This window comes from Sciurus carolinensis, unplaced genomic scaffold (assembly GCF_902686445.1).
Source record: "Sciurus carolinensis unplaced genomic scaffold, mSciCar1.2, whole genome shotgun sequence".
NCBI lineage: Eukaryota > Metazoa > Chordata > Mammalia > Rodentia > Sciuridae > Sciurus > Sciurus carolinensis.
In genome coordinates this window covers 523,576-545,420 of record NW_025920227.1, presented here as the reverse complement: position 1 = coordinate 545,420, position 21,845 = coordinate 523,576, and the positions used below count along the sequence as shown (strand labels likewise).

At 38.7% G+C, this 21,845-nt stretch overlaps 1 pseudogene; it reads right to left on the bottom strand.

The window, feature by feature from the left end:
- Positions 1-1,549: 1,549 nt before the first annotated feature.
- Positions 1,550-21,845, bottom strand: part of LOC124975226 (YTH domain-containing family protein 1-like) — a 64,777-nt pseudogene continuing 44,481 nt past the window's right edge.

Here is a 21,845-nt window from a genome sequence, read left to right as displayed (position 1 = left end):
CAGAAAATCCACCCAGCAATTGGATTGCTGTGGCAGGGTGATGGTGTAAAGTGGGACCACAATTCTTAACAGGAGGTCTTAAAGAGAAGTCTAGCTTTGACTAGACTTCCCCTTAAAGCCAACTTTCTGGCTACATAACAGCACATGTCTCAGAACCATACATGCCCACATAACATTACCCAACTTTATTATTCATGTGCTTCACTGAAGTTGTTCCAAAACAAACCTATTTCAAATAACTTTGGGCTATTTACAAAAAAAAAATCCATGTATAAAGAATCAAGTTTTTCCAATATTTCAGCAAAACACTGTAATCTCTGAGAACCTCTGAAAGAAGAAAATTCAGACTGATTTTGAGCACTGTTGAAATTGATATGTAAGGTATCTGCTGTACCTTTCAAATATGGATGTCAGCTCTGTGTAAAATAGCAAAACATGTCTCTTTGTGCCCAGTTTTTCTTCTTTAACTCTTTTATCTTGATGACACCTTCCCTTCATTCTTTGATACTTGACTCAGGAGTCTTGTGATGCTAAACTTTCTTTTCATTCTCTTTCATTTCTACCTTATTCATTTAGTACACCTTCATTTTTGTAAGAAAGCATTCATGGTTAAATTATTCATCAAGTTATCTAACCTACTTAATTCTGTCAACCTACACTTTCTTTAAATATTACTTTCTTGGGGGTGACAAGAGTATAGTTTGCTACACTAAACCCCAGAGGTTGAGCACAAGACATGGCTCTGTTATTTGGTACTTGTATGACCCTGTTGATTTAACATCTTTAAACAGTCTCCTTGTTTGTAAATCGTGGCAACTAATTGCTAGTCTGTCTTATTTACAGGGTTTCTGCAGGCCAAAATGGTTAAATATGTTTATAATTACCCTATCCATATAATTCCTTCATGATTTGTTAATTTTCAGTCATGTCTCTTTCTTAATCTTTCCAATCTTTTCAGCTTCTCTATTCATCTCTCCCTGATCATTTTTCTTTTCCTGTTTTATTCCATTTTTCAATTATTGATCATGATGAATCAGAACTTCAAACATTGTTCAAGTGCTACTGTCTCTAAGAGTACTGTATTTCATTTCCAGTTCCCTTTTTACTGATGATAATACTTTATTTCAACAAAAATCAAAAGCGGCACATGGAATGAAACTTTACAGAATAATTGCCAATTTCTCTTGGAAACTTTTCTCAGACTACTCCTGATATTAAAGATCTGTTCATAGAAAGTAATATGTTACTGACTCATGTACATAGTGTAAAGTACCTATGAATGTTCCTAGAGCATATCTTAATATCTTGGCTATTTATTCATTTCTCGATAGAGTGTCTTGCCAATATCAGAGGTTTAACTGTACACCAATTATTGTATCACAAAATAAATCTAAATATGTTGGATTAGATGAAATACAGGTCCTTGACATATCCTTAGTCATGCTTTCTCCACTCAGAAATGTACATTTACATATTCCTTGCCAATATCAAAGCACCACCAGTTCTAAAGTAGTTCAACTTTTAATAATTCGTTGAGCACCACCTTCTCCTACTCCTCCTACTGCTTCTCATAGTGGGAAAAGCTGAGGATGGAGATGGTGTGTTTGTAGGAAGTGACAATTCTCAGCACTTGTTTGGCTTTTTCTAGGGGCACCTGTGTGTCTCAGGAGTTTGTGACCAGCTTGTTGTCATTGTTTTCTAGTCTGATGTGTCAGAGCTGGTTACTGGGCACATCCTTGACAAAAATCCACTTCACATCAAGCTTGCCCTTCCTCTTGTCTTGAGACCAGACCACAGCACTCCACAGGAGACTTCATCCAGGCAATCCCACAGATATTCCCACTCCTGTTTATGTTGAAGAGCAGGTAGACAGTTCCTCAGCTGCTCACAGCATGGAAGGCACTATCCAGGCCCTTACTGCCATATCCGGTGCTGCTTGATGAAGCTGTGGATGTCATCCTCAGAATAGCTCTTTATGATGACCACATGCCAGCTTTTATGGTCTAGTCAAACTCTTTAGGGTTGTAGCTCTGGTGGTTTTCAGTTTCAGTTTCTCAAGTCCATGGTGGGAGTCAAGGCTGGGGGCAGAATCAGAATGGGTACTTCCAGGAGAGTTGCTGTCACTGCCAGCCCCTCTACTCTGCCCAAATGCAGCAATTCTGTTATGAGAGGTGACCCTATGGGTTTGGAGTGGCTGCTGAGGGCTCTGACATTGTGGCTGGGCCAATGGGAGAGGCTGAGCTGGGAGAGGCTGTGCCATCTGAGGGGACTTTGGGGCAGACTGGGGGTGGGGTGGTGCCTGCTGGGGAACTGGGGCCCCAGCACAGGCACCTCATGCCAGGTGCCAATGTTCATGTTATGTTTTATAAATTTGAAGGTCATGTGTCCACAACTACAGGCCTGCTCTTTGTTTTTGTTTCAGGTTGTGGTTTTTCAGGTTTGCTGGCAGTGGCATCCCACAGGTTGGTTTTAAAACTGGCATGTTTACATTCATCCCACCATTGCTGGAAAAGACATCTACTCAGTGCCACGCTGTGTACAACAGAGCCTACCACCTTGAATGCAGAGGTGGTGACATCCATCCAGGATCTTCAGGTCAACTATTCCCTGCTCCAGGCTGTTCATCCCAGGTGCCTTGTTAAGGGTGTCGCTGTGAAAATCCATCAACAACGGTATCACCCCAGGAGCTTGCCTTTGCCCAACTCTGGGTCTACCGCCCTGGAGAGCCACTCCCCCTACACTGAGAATGCAGGGTTTTCAGGGAAGAAACTAAACCTATGCTGAGCCATGCTGTTCTCCAGACCTCCCTGCTGCCCCTGAACATCATCTTGTGTGAAATGATGCTCTCAGTTACTGAGCTGACAGAAGTGGTGAGGTATGGAATTGGAGGGTCCCCTGCAGAGACCATGACTCATTGAAGGAGTAAGAAGTCTCATGGGCAGGTAGGGATCGTTCATCAGGGTGTAACTCTTACTCATATTGGACTGACCCACAAAGGTAGGACCACAAAGTCATTGTCATGAACTGTATCCTTCTGATGCAAAGAACTATTTTGTACTTTACTATCTTGTGCCTTTGTTCTTCAGTGTTCCATACTGGTGGCAGACATGCTTCAGGAACAGAGCAATCTGGGGCTACCGTCTTGGGCCTCTAGCAAGGCCCAAGTGTATTGCTCCAGGACCCCAGTAGTCCACTATGTTGGCATGCTGAGTGCACCTTTTAATAATTTTTAACATAAAAATTCGCTAATGTATTTTTAGAATAGAAGCATTTTCATTGTTCTATTTGCCAGCAACATATTAGATGATTAATGCATTTTTCAGCTGAATCTTAGCCTTTTCTCATCTTATTTTCCTCATTCTTTACTTTGAAAGTAACAAATTAGTATGACATAGTTTTGTTCTTCATAAACCATATGCCTCTTACCCAAACAGACTACTTTTGTAGAAATGTTGAACGATTAAGATACACCAACCAACTAACTTGCTTTAGAATGGAAAGGGAACAGCAATGTATAACATATTGAACTCCCACTGGAGTTATTTGGGAGACTTGTGGTGCTGATATTTAGGGAGCTTGTTATATATCAAATCATACAGTATGGATAAGTACCTTCTCTATTTCCCTATTCAGACTGTCCTAAAGTGAGCCATGAGTACAGTTTATTTGGGTCCAGTACTTTTATGAATGCTTATGTCACTCTGCATAAATTGCTTAATTCCTCTAATGATTCTTCAATATTGGATTTTTCTCTGTCCTTGAACACTAATGCATCCCATGGTGAGATTATTTCCTACTTTATATGTATCACCACAGAAAATGGCACTCATTATTTGCTCTATGACCACTTATTTCCATTATCTCCATATCAGCCTTTCAAGATGGCCTTAAAACACAAAAAAGACCTTCATATATTTGTATTGAGGTATAATTCATAGACACCATAATGCAAATGTTTAAAGTATACAGTTAGATGAATTTTGACATATGTATATCCTGCCCCAAATCCTTTCTCCCAAATCCCTAAACTACCCCTGATATTCTTTTTATCTTTACATATCAGGGTTTTTTAAAATTTTTAAAACATTTTCTATAAATAGATTTATACAAGTACCACTTTGTCGTGTTCCCTCTGCCCGCAGAGAGAGACACGACACACTGGTTGTTCGTCAGAGCTCTTTATTGTTCTTTTTCTTCTTCCTCTAACAAGGAAGTCACGGTCATTATATATGAATCATGAGCCAATCAGGTTACAGAGCATGTGGGGAGAGCATGATTACTATATAGAATACACTAGGGGCATGAAGAGAGCACGCAGTGAGCACGAGTCACTTCGTCCAATCAGGTCAACTTCCTTAAGCAGTGTCAGCTGTTTGTTACAAACCAGGCCATTCTGGCTCAGTGCCAGGCACCGTATTGAAGTCCCTGAAAACCAGGCTAGGGTGGGGTCCGTGGTACCCCGACAGTTCCCCCTTTCTTTTATTAAAAGAAAAGGCTTGAGACCGTGCCTGTCTTAGGTTGAGGGGTCAGCCCGTATCCTTACCCGTCATCAAAGACTGCAGATCATGCTACAGCTTCTGTCTTAGGTTGGTATATGGCCACCTCCTACATTACCCGTCTTTGACTACCGGTCCAACATACTCAGCCATACTTGAGGGGAACTGCCAGCCTCTAAGGCTGTCATGACTTGTTGAAGGATGATTCAATCTCTCTGTTGGGTGGCTCGTAATTGATAAATTAAGTGAATGAGATATAAAACACCTAAAGTATTAGTCCTAGGGAGCCAAGGTTTGCCCATTGTTTTACAAAACCTAGAGCAGTAGAGAACCATTTGACCATTTCAGATACAGGTGCCACATTTACCCTGGTGGTATTGACTTTCATAATTTCAGCTCTTAGTTGAGAGGTTAAATTGTCAAACCCATATGACCAAGTACAAGTAAGATAGTGAGAAGATTTCTAGACAACATAGCTGCATGGCTATCATTATAAAAAGTGATAGGGGCAATACAAACTGCTCTTAAAGAAAGAACACATCCCAGACCCATAAGTTCTTGTAACAAGTCCACTTGTTCTTGTAATAAGTCCACTCTTTGATTTACTAGGAGGATGCCTGTTCTTAAATGTTGATTTAAGGTCTCTTGAGTCTGTAAGGCAGTGGCAGTGTTTTCTGCCAAAGGATTAACTGTAGTTGTTGTCTGTATTGTAGTTGTCAACGCGGCTGCTGCGGTTGTGGCTGCTGCTGCAGAGGCTGCAATGGCAGTGATCACAGCTGTTGTGATGCCAAAATCTCTTTTGTTTCTTGATAATAGTACTGGTAGTTCTGTATCTGTAACAGAGACTGGGACTGGTAGGAAGGTAGGAATAGGCATTAAGACTGCTTGTGAGAACCTAGAAGCATTCCAACATTGAGAGAGAAGTTTGGAGAATAGCAGCTTGATAAATACCCTGCTTTAAAACTTGTATACTTGGAAAATATGAATACATTTAATATACAAGGAGTGACCATTTTACAATTACCTTGACACTTTAATCTTACTAAATTTAGTTTTTAAAGAAAAATTTAGACTCTGTAACATAGTACAATACTCTTAACAGTTGTTTAACCATAATTGTATAAACCCCAATTTTTAAGACTAATTGTTTTAAAGAATAAAACTTAATAGACACAAAGTTAAGAGTAAATTAGTGTTTCTAAGAAATCCTTGTTATTTTACCATGTCATTTTACCATATAGATTAAACTTTGGCTTATATTAGAACATTAGTATTTCACCTTAGGAAAAACCTTAAATAGCTTTAGCTGTTTCACATACACACAACCAACTTAGTTACACACAGACTTGTTGAAACTTTCCCTTTACTTACACACAGACTTTCTTAGCACTTACTTAGACCTTCATGTATTCCATCACACAGGCACTTTCTTACCCAGAAACATTTTCTTTTCCTTTTTATTAAATATATTTCCAAACCTAGAACCTTCTATTCTCTCTTTCCTATCTGTTGACCCCTTTTTGTTCACATTCTGAAACAACCCTAACTGAAACACAGTGAAAGGGGAGATGGTAACTCTAAATCCAAATCTAAGAGCTCCTTGGAGCTTTGCAGAACTGGAGGGGGAGCAGGGGGAAGTGGTAAGGGAGCAGATGGAACGCTCACCCTCTGAGTTGAGGTTTTATCTGTTAGAACATAACTCTTAATAACCTTGTTTTTAGTAATGACACAAAACAATTTTAAGCCCCTTTTAATTTACCGATCTATGAAAACACCAATAATGTTTAAGTATGTTACCCCATGTAATTTAAGGAGTTAAAAGTACTTGATGTTATTTAACAATGAGCATTTTAACTTTGCAAATTAATCAGATGTCACCAACAAACACATTTGAGTAATCCCATACATGTTAACTCTAATTCACTCATTCTGTAAAAATCAAGATATTAGACAAGTGTCCTGATCAGTATTTGCTGTCTTTTTCCTGTTGAAGAAAAGTCCTAAAAACAATTGATATTAGACATTGTTTAACATCAACCATCCATTAGTTTGACCACTTAGAGACTTGCAAGTTATTTTTAAAGACATTTCACTTTTATTAGTTTACTCAATTTAAATTGAACCTTTTTAAATCACGTGAATAAAAGTATTTGGATCCATTTTTAAATTTTAATTTTAGGAGCGCTCAGTTTTGATACAGACAAAACATGATATCAGACAGCACGACATACAAATAACACAAAATCAAAGGCCTTGTAACTTTATAGGTGAATCTCCATTGCAATGTAACAGATGTTCAAAAACTCTAGTTGAATAAAAAATAGAACTGATCAAAAAGAAAAAAATCATTAACCTAGGTATGCAAGATCAAAATTATGAGCTCAAAAATACAGCATTAAAGAAAAACAAAACAAAACAAGAATCCTGGAAAATGAGTTAGTTCTGTGTAGCAACCCAGAAGTTTAAAATAGACACCCTTTTGTTTTCTTTTTCTTATCTTCAGGTTACCTCCCTTTCCCGCTGAGACCGCGGCAGCCTACATTCTAATGCAGGCTTCAGCAAGGCCAGGCAAGGGGGAGGGAGGATCACCCAGGACTTTTTAACCCTTTTTCTTCCTGGTTGAGAAATCAGGTTAGGTTTGAATGCAGAAAATCACAAAACATTATTTCTTACTACTTTTGAGGAATGGAGCTGCTGAGATCTCTGCCTAGGGGGAGGACTGCTCCAAGGACACGGGTGTTCCCTCCCTAGGTGGCCATGGAGCTGCATGGAAGGGATCAGGAGGGGGGCCTTTTCCTGTCTCTTGTGATAGTTTCTCTTGATTTAACAATCCCTCATTTAAAAACCGAGGGGCTTTACCTTCTACAGTTTCTAAAAACTTCCTAGCTGAGGAAACCTTTAAAGGTGCTCCATTAGCCTTTAATAAAGCCTTTAATAGTCCTTCCATGTGAACTCTAGACACCTCAGAACCCATGATTAATTTGCCCCCTTTCGAGTGCCACTTTCACTTTAATACTTTTAATGTGGACCGCTTTTCGCTTAGTCCAGGGTGTAGCCGCCTTTCGCGTGCTACTTTCACTTTAATACTTTTAAGGTGGACCGCTTTCCGCTAGTCCACCCCGAGCCTCGTTTCACTTAGCTCTGTCTCCGGACTGCCTTTTGCTAGTCCACTCCGAGCCGCGTTCCGCTTGGCTCTGTCTCCGGACTGCCTTTCGCTAGTCCTTACTTTCACTTTAATCGGACCGCATTCCGTGTGTCCCCGGACCACCTTCTGTGTGTCCTTACTTTCACTTTAATTGGACCGCATTCCGCGTGTCCCTGGACCACCTTCCATGTGTCCTTACTTTCACTTTAATTGGACCGCATTCCGCATGTCCCCGGACCACCTTCCGTGTGTCCTGATAGTCGATTTACCGCGAACGTCAAGGCTGCCTTTATCACTCCTTTTTTATTATTTATAACATTAATCTCTAAAACTTACCTAGGTAGTTGCTGCTGGTTTGTTGCTTCCCGGGTTTCGGCACCACTTATCGCATTCCCTCTGCCCGCAGAGAGAGACACGACACACTGGTTGTTCGTCAGAGCTCTTTATTGTTCTTTTTCTTCTTCCTCTAACAAGGAAGTCACGGTCATTATATATGAATCATGAGCCAATCAGGTTACAGAGCATGTGGGGAGAGCATGATTACTATATAGAATACACTAGGGGCATGAAGAGAGCACGCAGCGAGCACGAGTCACTTCGTCCAATCAGGTCAACTTCCTTAAGCAGTGTCAGCTGTTTGTTTCAAACCAGGCCATTCTGGCTCAGTGCTAGGCGCCATATTGAAGTCCCTGAAAACCAGGCTAGAGTGGGGTCCGCGGTACCCCGACACCATTTAAAAATCTGGTCAGCATAATTATTTTGAGATCCACTCATGTTGTTGTATATATCAATTATTTTGTTTTTTTAAAGTTCTTTTCTTTCTATTTCATATGGGCATTCTATTGGATATACCACAATTTGTTTAACCATTTACTTGTTGATAAACCTTTGAGTTGTCTTTAGTTTGGGATTTTACAAGTAAAGATATAAATATTCATGCACTAGTGTTTGAGTAGACATATACTTCTGTTTCTCTTTGGTAAATACATTCAAGAAAATTTACTGGATCATACCATTACTGTTTAACTTTTTAAGAAGCTGCCAAACTGTTTTCTAAAGAATTTGTTATTTATATTCCTAAAATAGTTTGCAAGAATTCATTTGTCCCATATCCTTCCCAAATTTGATTTGATCTTTTAAACTTTAGTCATTCTGGAGAAGGTATACTATTATCTCATTTTGGTTTCCACTTATATTACTCTGTATTATTCAGCATTGCCATAGCAAATATCTGAAAGAAATCAACTTAAAGGAGGAAAGATTTTGTTGGCTCACAATTTTAGAAGTCTAAATCCATATTCACTTGGCTTTGTTTCTTGACCTATGGTGAAGCAGAACAGCATGGTCAGAGTGTGTGATGGAGAAAAGTGTGTGAGGTGAAAATGCTGTTCACCTAATCCTAGCTGGGAAGGAGTACAGAGAGAGAGAAAAAGAGAGAAAGGCAAAGGGAATAAGGATAGGATACAACTTCTAGAGTATACCCCTGAGGACATACTTCCTCCATTTAGACCCCATTCCTAAGTTTCCACCATCTTCCAAATTGTGAATCCATTAATTCATTAATTAATTCACTGATTAGGTTGCAGACCTCATGATCCAGTCACTTCTTCAAATTCCCACCTCTCTCAACTTTGCTGCATTGGGGACCAAGGCTTTAACACATGGGCATTTGGGGTACATCTCAGATCCAAACCATGGCATACCCTAAATACTAATTATGTTTAGCATATTTCATGTGCTTATCTGATGATACCTACACATATTTGTTGGTGAAGGGTCTGTTCAAATGTTCACCTTTTTTTGAATTTGGTTGTTTGTCTTGCAGTTGAATTCTAAATTATTTTGTATAGTCTAGATAAAAGACTTTTTGGATATATATATATATATATATATATATATAAATATATATATATATATATATATATATATATTTGTAAATATTTTCTCCCAATCTGTGGTTTTGCTTTTCATGCTCTCTACATTATCTTTTTTTAAAATGGTGTGTATTAATTATAGAGAACAAGGGTTTTCTTTGTGGCATAATCATACATGCATATAACATAATTTATCAATTTGATCAATAATTTGACCAATACTTTCCCTTAGCCACTTGAGTCCTTTTCTCTATCTTAAAGGTCTCCTTTCTACTTTCATGATGCCTATGATACCTCCTACTGCCCAGAGTTTTTTTTTTTTTTTTTTTTTTTTTTGAGTGCTGGGGATTGAACCCAGGGCCTTGTACTTGCAACTGAACTATATCCGCAGCTCCCACCCAGAGTTTGTGCAGGTCTGTGACCTGAATTCTTGCCTTGATTGACTTGGGTTGGGCACCACTGAAAAGAAGAATGGCCATTGGGTCTTGAAGTTTTTTTTTAATTCTGGGGTTTCTGATGCTGACTTCAGAAATGCTGATATCCACACAGGATGTCTAGATAACAAAGCCCCTCTTCAGGTGACTCCTCATCATTGCACTATCTGAATCTACAGGAAAGTGCACCTTTTCTCTTGCACAGATTGCCTATGTAAAATCCACATATTCTTCCTACTCTGACTGCATCTCTGCATGATAGTGAGTCTGCATTGCTTTGAGATGCCTGCTAGTTTCTCATTTACCCACCAAAAGGAACTTCCCCTCCTCTACTGAGTCACAGTCACCCTGGAACTGGTGTAGTTGCTTTGTTTTATTAATTCTTTTTATTATTCTAAAAACCAGTATTTATGCCTTTTGCCTGTTCACTGTCTCTTTTGAGTTGCACTCCAGTGTTTTCTCATGAATCCCCTACTTCATTATGTACCCATAGGCCCATTGATTTGATCCAATCCTGGCAAGAAGCTGGTACACAGTGAAAGCCTCTAGTCCACCATTTCCCCCCAAAATCTACAGTGCCTTTTTGAAGAACAGAAGCTTTTTTTTTTAATATTTATGAAGGCAATTATCTAAATATTTTCTTTTCCAGTTCATGCTTCTTATGTCATCTATGAAGTCTTTGCCTTGCCAATATTGTGAAAATGTCTCCTGTTTTCTTTAGAATTGTAATAGTTTTAGATCTCATATTTGAGTCTATAATCTACTATCAGACAGTTTTTTAAGTAGTATATTATTTTAGCAATCATAGATTTTCAGAATTTCCTTACAGATCTTAGAATTGAATTGCCAATTTCTTCCTTAAAAAATAAAGCACTTATATTTAGTGGAATTCAATATAAAAATTGGGGAATAATTGAGAGAAATTGAAATTTTAGCTATATTGAGTCTTCCTATGTACAGTTTCTCATCTTTTTCAAAACAGTTTGGGATATTTTGAGGCTTTTATGTTTTCGTATAATTTTCAGGAACTTCTTGTGAGTTTTCGTACAAACTCTGAAATTTTGAATTGCATTGAATTTAAAGATACAATTTGATTCTTCCAATACAAGAACATTGAATATTTCTTTAGGCTAAGAAAATCCCTGCAATGTTTCTGAGTCATTAGTATATAAGACTTACATGTCTTTTAAATTTATTCCTAAATGTGATATTCTTTTTAGTGTTTTATGAATTCTTAATTCCATTTTCAGATTGTTCATTGCAGGTATATAAAATTATAATTGATTTTTTTGGTGTATTGATCATGTCTCTTGTGACCTTATTGAATTCACTCATTAGTTCAAGGATTTATACTTAAAATTGATGTTTCTGAAGACTCCCTGTAATTTTCTACAGAAACCATCATATCATGTGTACATTGGTACAGTTTTTGTTACTTCCTTTCTGATCTATATGCCTTTTATCTCCCTACTATGCTAGCTAGAACCTCCAGTCCGATTTGATTATAATAGATGAGAGTGAATATGCTTACCTTTTACTTTCTCTTAGAGAGAATATCTTCAGCCTTTCACTATTACACTGATATGCACTGTAAGTTTTTTTAGATGACCATTGTCAGGATGAGGAAGTTATCACTCATTCATTTATGAGGTGGTTTTATCAAGAAATGTTAGATTTTGTTAAATGTTTCTCTGCATATGTTAAGATGACCATATGGGATTTGTCTTCTGTTATTTCAATAAGGTATATTGCATAAATTGATATTTTATTATTAAATAAACCTTGTATTCCTGGGATAAATACTAATCAGTTATACTGTATATGTAATATTCTTATATTTTGTTTCCTAATATTTGTCAGAGGGGATATTTGTCTATTATTTTTTTTCCTATGATATTTTTGTCTCACTTTGCTATGAGAGTGAAACAACTTTACAGAATGAGTTGAAAAGTGTTTTTATTTTATGAGGAAGTTTGTACAGTAGTGGTATTATTGCTTGTTTAATTTTTTAAATAATTCATCAGTGAACTCATGTAGGCCAAGCTTGTTCTTGTGGAAAGATTTCTAACCTCTAATTCTAATTTCTTTACTTATTTTTTGTCTATTCAAATATTTTATTTCTTAAAAACCAACTTTCTATAATAACACTGAATGAAAATAGTCTCAATTCTCTTGTTAAAAGACAAAGAATGGCAGAGTGGATTAAAAAACAAAACTCAACCTTAAGTTGTTTACAAGAGACTCATCTAACAGGCAAAACCATCCACAGGTTGCAGATGAAACAATGAAAAAAAAAATCCCATAAAAATGGGAACTGAAAGGAATCTGAAGTAGCTATTCTGAGAGTATACTTCAAGTCAAAATTAATTGGAAGAGACAAAGAAGGCCACTTAATACTGGTTAAGAGAATTATCCAAAGATAAGATGAAAGCAAAAAGTAACCAAAACAGGGACAGAACTCAATGGATCAATGATGATTTTATTAAGCATCAGAAGGGCACACTTTGGGGGGAAGAAAATGACAGTGGGTCACCACTAGGGTCTGGGTTTTATGGGGTTCAGCAAAGCCAGGTCATGAGATGAGTTGGTTGGCTATATTTGGAAGACTTACTAGGGGTGGGATGGGAGGGCAGGTAAGGAAGTTCCTGGGACCTATTTTACTCGGGTCAACTGATTCAGTCAGGTGTGAGTTCCATTTATGTTCTCCCTGTTTTCCCTTCCTGCCTTCCTTCCTGCTGAGACTTGGGTTTCTAAATGACAAAAACTCCAATTTACTACCAGGAGGTGGGTGCCTAGGGGTGTGTCTTTGGGGTTTATATTTTATCTTTATTGAGCAGAATGCCCTCTCTCTCTCTCTCTCTCTCTCTCTCTCTCTCTCTCTCTCTCTCTCTCTCTCTCTCTCTCCTTCCTGGAGCCATGTCTTGAGCTGCTTTTCTCTGCCACACTCTTATGCCTTGATGTTCTGACTCACCTCAGGCCCCAAGGAATAGAGTCAGTCATCTATGACTTGAATCCTCTGAAACAAAGAGCCCCAAATAAACTTTTCCTCTTTAAAAATTTTCTTGTCAGTTCCTTTTGTGACAGCAGTGACAAAAATGACTAAAACAGACATTGGTACCAGGAATGGGGTCATTGCTCTAACTAACCTGACCATGTGATTCAGAAGTGTTCCTACCTTTTTGGAAGTTGTGGGGGGAGTTTTAGAAAGTTTAGCAAAGCATGCTGGAAAAATTTTAGATTGTTGTAAACAGACATTAATTGGTGATTCTGGTGGAAACTCAGAAGACCAGAATATCAATCTGACTGTGAAGAGTAAGATAGGGTTCATGAGGTTTCAGAAGAGTACCCTATTGGAAATTGATCTAGAATTAAACTACAACATAGCACTTGAATTCCTGTTATGTTTTGGCTAAAAAATTGTCTGTAGTTTGCCCATGTCCTGACATATTATGTGAGGCCAAATTTGAAGGTAATAGACTTCTTAACCTGGTAAAAGAAATTTCTAGGCAGAGTAGCATTCAGGCAGTGGCATGAATATTGCTGGCATCTTTTAGCCAAGCTTATTGTGAGAATCAGGAGCAAAAATCAAAGCAGAAAGATTTAAGAAACTTGCAGTTTGGCCAGAAAATTGCAAGTAAAATGGGCTGAGGAATGTGTGGTTATTAAAGACACTAAAGAAATGCTAAAATCTTTGACCAGAGACAATGAGAAAGATGGCTTGAGGGCATCTCAGGATTGGGAAGACCACACCCATCTCAGGCTCAAGGGTATAAAAGTAAAAATTTCTTTGAGAAGAGACCTGTGGGGCACCCTGCTTCCACAGAGAGGCCTTGGTCTCTGGAGTCTTGGCTAGTGCTCAAGATGGTGGCAGACCTTGGCAGCAACCACATGATACTGGTTTATGGGATGCTGGAGTTAGGGGGTTATTTCCACCAAAATGTGGAAATCCCTGGGAGGCAACACAAAATGCAGCATGGTCAGAGTCCCTGCAAGGTTGCTCCTGAAAGGGCAATGCATGGAAATGTGAGGAGGAAGCCAAAATTTCAGTGGGGATCCCCAAGATTAAGAAATGTCAGTGCTGTGGAGCATCTATTGAGAAAAGCTGCAGGAATCAAGCACAGACAAGCCAGGGATGAAACATGATGGTTTGGATATGTGTCCTCCAAAGTTCATGTGTAACACAATACAAGAAAGTTTAGAGGCAAAATGATTGGGTTATGAGAGCCTTGACCAATCAGCAAATTAATCCCCTGATAGGGATTTACTAAAAGGTAACTGTTGGCATGGGGGGTGTGACTGGAGGAGGTAGATCCCTGGGGATGTACCTTTGGGGTGTATAGTTTGTCCTTGTTGAGTAGAACTGTCTGCATCCTGGAGCCATGTTTTAAGGTGTGTTCCACTATCGCATTCTTCCACCATGATGTTCTGCTTCACCCCCAACGAATGGAATCAGACATATCATGGACTAGGTCCTCTAAAATCATGAGCCCCCAAATAAACTTTTCCTCTTCTACGATTGCTCTTGTCAGGTCTTTTGGTAATAGCAGCATAAAAAGTTGATTAAAACATTATGAAAGCAGTTCTAATAGGAAAGTTTATAACATTGAGTACCTACATTACAAAAAGATAAATAAATAAAAACAAAAACTGGAGGATCCCACATAAATACAACTCAAAGTCCTAGAAAAGCAATAACCAACTCATTCCAAAACCAGAAGACAGGAAATAATATCAGAACTGAAATTAATAAAACTTAGAATAAACGATAGAAGGTAAATACAAAAAATCAATGCAACAGAGTTAGTTCTTTGAAAAGGTAACCAAGATTGATAAACCCTTAGGTAAACTAACCAAAAGAAAGAGAAGACCCAAATCAACAACACTACAGATGAAAAAAGGAGATATCACTGCAGACATTTCTAAAACCCAAAGAATCATTAGGAATTATTTTGAAAACTTATACTTCAATATATTGGAAAATCTTAAAGCTATTCACAAATTTCTAGAAACATATGACTTCCCAAATTGAACCAAGAGGATATAGAAAATCTAAGCAAACTATTATCAGGCAACAGTATTAAAGCAATAACTACAAGTCTTTCAACAAAGAAAAGCTCAGGACCAGGTGAATTTTCAGCTAAGTTCTACCAGAAATTTAAAGAAAAATTGATGCCACTCCTTCTCAAGTTATTTCATGATATAGAAAGGGAGGATTCTATAATGCTGACATCACTCTGTTAGCAAAACCAGATAAAGACACATCAAGGGAGGGTTCAAGATGGCGGACTAGAGGGCGACTGCATTTCATGTTGCTCCAGGACTCAAGATTCAAAAGAGGAGATAGTGACTTGGGACCAACTCAAAGCCGCCGGGTGAGTTTCTCCCATAGGGGAGGCGTCCCGGATGGGGCAGTAGCCCCGGAACGCAGAGAACTTTGTGAAGTAGAGTGATTCGGCGGGACGCCCCCTCCCCCGCCGGAGCGGTAAACACGGACAGCGAAGCGGAGCGAAAAATGGCAGATTGAAGTTTCCAGGACCGCGGGCAGATTCTCTAACCTAAGGAGACTCGTCTGCGAAGGGTGAGGCTCCCAAGCCCAGGAGGGAGGTCCAGGCCCCTGGGAACGTTGCCTGCGAAGGCTGCCCTGCCCAGGCGGCAAGACACACCTCCCCCGCTGGAGCAGTGAACTCAGAAAGCGGGGAACTTTGCAAAGGAGGTTGTGCGACACACCGCTTGGTTTTGAAGCGATCTGCCAGGGCTCCAGCGGCTGCCAGAGAAAGAGTGATGCAGCGAGTTGTTTGGATCGAGCAACCGCCTGAGCAACGGGGAGGGGACAGCCCAGAGGAGGTGGAGGTACGCAGTGAGTGGCTTGGTCTCCAAGCGCCCACACAGAGCACCGGGTGGCTGCCTGGAGGAAGAGATGAGCGACGGGTCACTGGGGCTTGGAACATATGTATGAGGCTCCAAGTGACTGGTCAGAGGGCGGGTCGCATAGCCAGGTGATTAGGTGCATAGCAAGGTCCGGTCCAGGGACCTAGGCACCTTTTCTTGAATGAACTACACAGAGACCAGCTGAGGGGTGGAGCGAAGGTTCCAGGACTTTGGGCAGCTTCTCTGAGGAGGGGCCACCTAAGGAGACTCGTCTGCAAAGGGCAGGGCTCCTAAGCCCAGGAGGTAGGTCCAGGCCCCTGGAAACGTTGCTTGGGAAGGCTGCCCTGCCCAGGCGGTAGTTGTGGACTGAGGGGAACCTCTAGGAGGGGAACGGACTAGCGAGACCTCCCCACCGGGTGGGTCTTCCCTGCCGAGTGAGGTTTTCCCACAAAGATGGTAAAACCAGAGACACAGGCCCAAACAGGCATTGCCTCAGCCCGCAGTCTAGTTCCCCTTTGGATGACCATTGGTCAACAAGTAGAGGCACCTCTGCCCTCTAGCTGGGAATATACACCACCTGAAGACCACCACCCCTAGAGAGGCAGCTACCTAGGGGAACACCGAAGTATCAACTTCCTCTAAGACTTCAGGCTACTGAAGGATAAGAGGGGATACACTAGCAATCTTCAGGGACATTATAAGTCAATAGAGGAAATCTGCAACATCTCTGCAGTCCACTGATACCTGAACAATATGAGAAAACAAGGGAAGAAAATGCCTCAAACAAATCTGGATGTTATATCAATAAAATCCAATGACAGCATGGCAGAAGAAATGTCAGAAAGGGAGTTCAGAATTTACATAATCAACATGATAAGGGAAGCAAGCGATGAAATGAAAGAGCAAATGCAGGCATTGAATGAACGCACCAATAGACAGTTAAAAGAGCAAATACAGGAAGCAAAAGACCATTTCAATAAAGAGTTAGAGATATTGAAAAAAAAACAAACAGAAATCCTTGAAATGAAGGAAACAATAAACCCAATTAAGAACTCCATAGAAAGCACAACCAATAGGATAGAACACCTGGAAGACAGAACCTCAGATATTGAACACAAAATATTTAACCTCGAAAACAAAGTCGAACAAACAGAGAAGATGATAAGAAATCATGAACAGAATCTCCAAGAACTATGGGATATCATGAAAAGGCCAAATTTGAGAATTATTGGGATTGAGGAAGGCTTAGAGAAACAAACCAAAGGAATGAACAACCTATTCAATGAGATAATTTCAGAAAATTTCCCAAATCTGAAGAACGAAATGGAAAATCAAGTTCAAGAGGCTTACAGGACTCCAAATACACAAAATTACAACAGACCCACACCACGGCACATTATAATGAAAATACCTAACATACAAAATAAAGACAGAATCTTAAAGGCTGTGAGAGAAAAGAACCAAATTACATTCAGGGGGAAGCCAATACGGATATCAGCAGATTTTTCAATCCAAATCCTAAAAGCTAGAAGGGCCTGGAATAACATTTTTCAAGCCCTAAAAGAAAATGGATGCCAAACAAGAATCTTATACCCAGCAAAACTTACCTTCAGATTTGACAACGAAATAAAATCCTTCCATGATAAACAAAAGCTAAAAGAATATACAAAAAGAAAGCCAGCATTACAGAACATTCTCAGCAAAATATTCCATGAAGAAGATATGAAAAACAAAGAAGCAAATCAGCAAAGGGAGGAGATATCCTAAAGGAACTCTCAAATAAAGAGGAACCAAGTTGTGTCAAAAATAAGGAAATAAATGAATAAAATGTGTCAAATGACTGGGAATACAAATCATATCTCAATAATAACCCTGAATATTAATGGCCTGAATTCCTCAATCAAAAGACATAGACTGGCAGATTGGATAAAAAAGAAAGATCCAACAATATGTTGCCTGCAAGAGACTCATCTCTTAGAAAGATATACCCATAGACTAAAGATGAAAGGATGGGAAAAAACTTACCATGCACATGGACCCAGCAAAAAAGCTGGGGTATCCATCCTCATTTCAGATAAAGTGGACTTCAAGCCAAAGTTAATCAGAAGGGATAAAGAAGGACATTTCATAATGCTTAAGGGAACCATAAATCAGCAAGACATAACAATCATAAATATCTATGCCCCAAACAGTGGCTCACCCATGTATGTCAAACAAATCCTTCTCAATCTCAGAAACCAAATAGACCACAATACAATAATACTAGGTGATTTTAACACGCCTCTCTCACCACTGGACAGATCTTCCAAACAAAAATTGAACAAAGAAACCATAGATCTCAATAACACAATCAATAATTTAGACTTAACAGACATTTATAGAATATACCATCCAACGAAGAGTGAATACACTTTCTTCTCAGCAGCACATGGATCCTTCTCTAAAATAGACCATATATTATGCCACAAAGCTAATGTTAGCAAATACAAGAAGATAGAGACACTTCCTTGTATTTTATCAGACCATAATGGATTGAAACTAGAAATAAATGAAAGAGCAAAAAACAGAAATTACTCCAACACCTGGAGATTAAACAATATGCTATTATATGAGGAATGGATAACAGAAGATATTAGGAAGGAAATTAAAAAATTCTTAGAGGTAAACGAGAACAAAGAAACATCGTATCAAAATCTCTGGGACACTATGAAAGCGGTACTTAGAGGAAGATTTATTTCATGGAGTGCATTTAATAAAAGAAGTAAAACTCAAAAAATAAATGACCTAACACTACAGCTCAAAGCCCTAGAAAAAGAACAGATCAACACCAAAAGTAGTAGAAGACAGGAAATAGTTAAACTCAGAGCTGAAATCAACGAAATTGAAATGAAAGAAACAATACAAAAAATTGACAAAATAAATAGTTGGTTCTTCAAAAAAATAAACAAAATTGATAAACCTTTAGCCACACTAACAAAGAGAAGATGAGAGAAAACCCAAATCACCAAAATTCGGAATGAACAAGGAAATATCACAACAGACATGACTGAAATACAAAACATAATTAGAAGCTATTTTGAAAATCTATGTTCCAACAAAATAGAAAATTTCGAAGATATCAACAAGTTTCTAGAGACCTATGAATTGCCTAAACTAAACGAGGAGGACATACACAATTTAAATAGACCAATTTCAAGTAATGAAATAGAAGAAGTCATCAAAAGCCTACCAACAAAGAAAAGTCCAGGACCTGATGGTTTCTCAGCTGAGTTCTACAAAACCTTTAAAGAAGAGCTTATTCCAATACTTTTCAAAGTATTCCATGAAATAGAAGAGGAGGGAACCCTCCCAAACTCATTCTACGAAGCCAATATCACCCTGATACCTAAACCAGACAGAGACACATCGAGGAAAGAAAATTTCAGACCAATATCCTTAATGAACATCGATGCAAAAATTCTCAACAAATTTTAGCAAATCACATACAAAAATGTATTAAAAAGATAGTGTATCATGATCAAGTGGGTTTCATCCCAGGGATGCAAGGTTGGTTCAACATCAGGAAATCAATAAATGTCATTCACCATATCAACAGACTTAAAGTCAAGAATCACATGATTATTTCAATAGATGCAGAAAAAGCATTTGATAAAATGCAGCACCCCTTCATGCTCAAAACACTAGAAAAAATAGGGATAGTGGGAACGTTCCTTAACATTGTAAAGGCCATGTATGCTAAGCCCATGGCTAATATTATTCTTAATGGTGAAAAACTGAAAGCATTCCCCCTAAAATCTGGAACAAGGCAGGGATGCCCTCTCTCACCACTCCTATTCAATATCGTCCTTGAAACTCTAGCCAGAGCAATTAGACAGACCAAAGAAATTAAAGGGATACGAATTGGAAAAGAAGAACTCAAACTATCCCTATTTGCTGATGATATGATTATATACTTAGAGGAACCAGGAAATTCCACCAGAAAACTCTTAGAACTCATAAGTGAATTCAGTAAAGTAGCAGGATACAAGATCAATGCTCACAAATCCAATGCATTTTTATACATAAGTGATGAATCTTCAGAAAGAGAAGTTAGGAAAACGACTCCATTCACAATAGCCTCGAAAAAAATAAAATACTTGGGAATCAATCTCACAAAAGAGGTGAAAGACCTCTACAATGAGAACTACAGAACACTAAAGAAAGAAATTAAAGAACACCTTAGAAGATGGAAAGATCTCCCATGTTCCTGGATAGGCAGAATTAATATTGTCAAAATGGCCATACTACCAAAAGTGCTATACAGATTCAATGCAATTCCAATTAAAATCCCAACTATGTACCTTACAGAAGTAGAACAAGCAATCATGAAATTCATCTGGAAGAATAAGAAACCCAGAATTGCTAAAGCAATCCTTCGCAGGAAAAATGAAGCAGGGGGTATTGCAATACCTGAACTTCAACTGTACTACAAAGCAATAGTAACAAAAACGGCATGGTATTGGTACCAAAATAGACAGGTAGATCAATGGTACAGAATAGAGGACACAGACACAAACCCAAACAAATATAATTTCCTCATACTAGACAAAGGGGCCAAAAATATGCAATGGAGAAAAATAGTCTCTTCAATAAATGGTGCTGGGAAAATTGGAAATCCATATGCAACAAAATGAAAATAAACCCATATCTCTCACCGTGCACAAAACTAAACTCAAAATGGATTAAGGACCTCGGAATCAGACCAGAGACCCTGCATCTTATAGAAGAAAAAGTAGGTCCAGATCTACAACATGTCGGCTTAGGACCAGACTTTCTCAACAGGACTCCCATAGCACAAGAAATAAAAGCAAGAATCAACAACTGGGATAGATTCAAACTAAAAAGCCTTCTCTCAGCAAAGGAAACTATCAGAAATATGAAGAGAGAGCCTACAGAGTGGGAGAAAATCATTGCCAATCATACTTCAGATAGAGCACTAATCTCCAGAATCTATAAAGAACTCAAAAAACTCAACACCAAGACTACAAATAATCCAATCGACAAATGGTCTAAGGAAATGAACAGACACTTCACAGAAGAAGACCTACAAACAATCAACAAACATATGGAAAAATGTTCAACATCTTTAGTAATAAAAGAAATGCAAATCAAAACTACCCTAAGATTCCATCTCACCCCAATCAGAATGGCGATTATCGAGAACACAAGCAACAACAGGTGTTGGCGAGGATGTGGGGAAAAAGGTACACTCATACATTGCTGGTGGGGTTGCAAATTAGTGCAACCACTCTGGAAGGCAGTATGGAGATTCCTTAAAAAACTTGGAATGGAACTACCATTTGACCCAGCTATCCCACTCCTTGGCCTATACCCAAAGGACTTAAAATCAGCATACTACAGAGATACAGCCACATCAATGTTCATTGCTGCTCAATTCACCATAGCCAGATTGTGGAACCAACCTAGATGCCCTTCAGTTGATGAATGGATAAAGAAACTGTGGCATATATATATATATACAATGGAATATTACTCAGCCATAAAGAATGATAAAATTATGGCATTTGCAAACAAATGGACGAAATTGGAGAATATCATGCTAAGTGAGATAAGCCAATCTCAAAAAACCAAAGGAAGAATGATCTCGCTGATAAGTGGATGATGATACATAATGGGGCGTGGGAGGGGTTATTTTTAGGGTTAGAGTGAGGGTTAGGGAGGGGGGCAAGAATGGGGGAAGGAAGGACTGTAAAGAGGGAAAAGAGGGATGGGAGGGTTGGGGGGAAGGGGAAAAATAACAGAATGAATCAACCAGCATCACCCTATGTAAACGTATGATTACACAAATGGTATGCCTTTATTCTATGTACAAACAGAGAAAGAACATGTATCCCATTTGTTCACAATAAAAAAAAAAGACACATCAAGGAAAATTAAACTATAGACCAATATCCCCTATGAACATAAATGTGAAAATTCTTACAAAATATTAATATTCTCATTTGAAAACACATTAAAAAGATTGTAC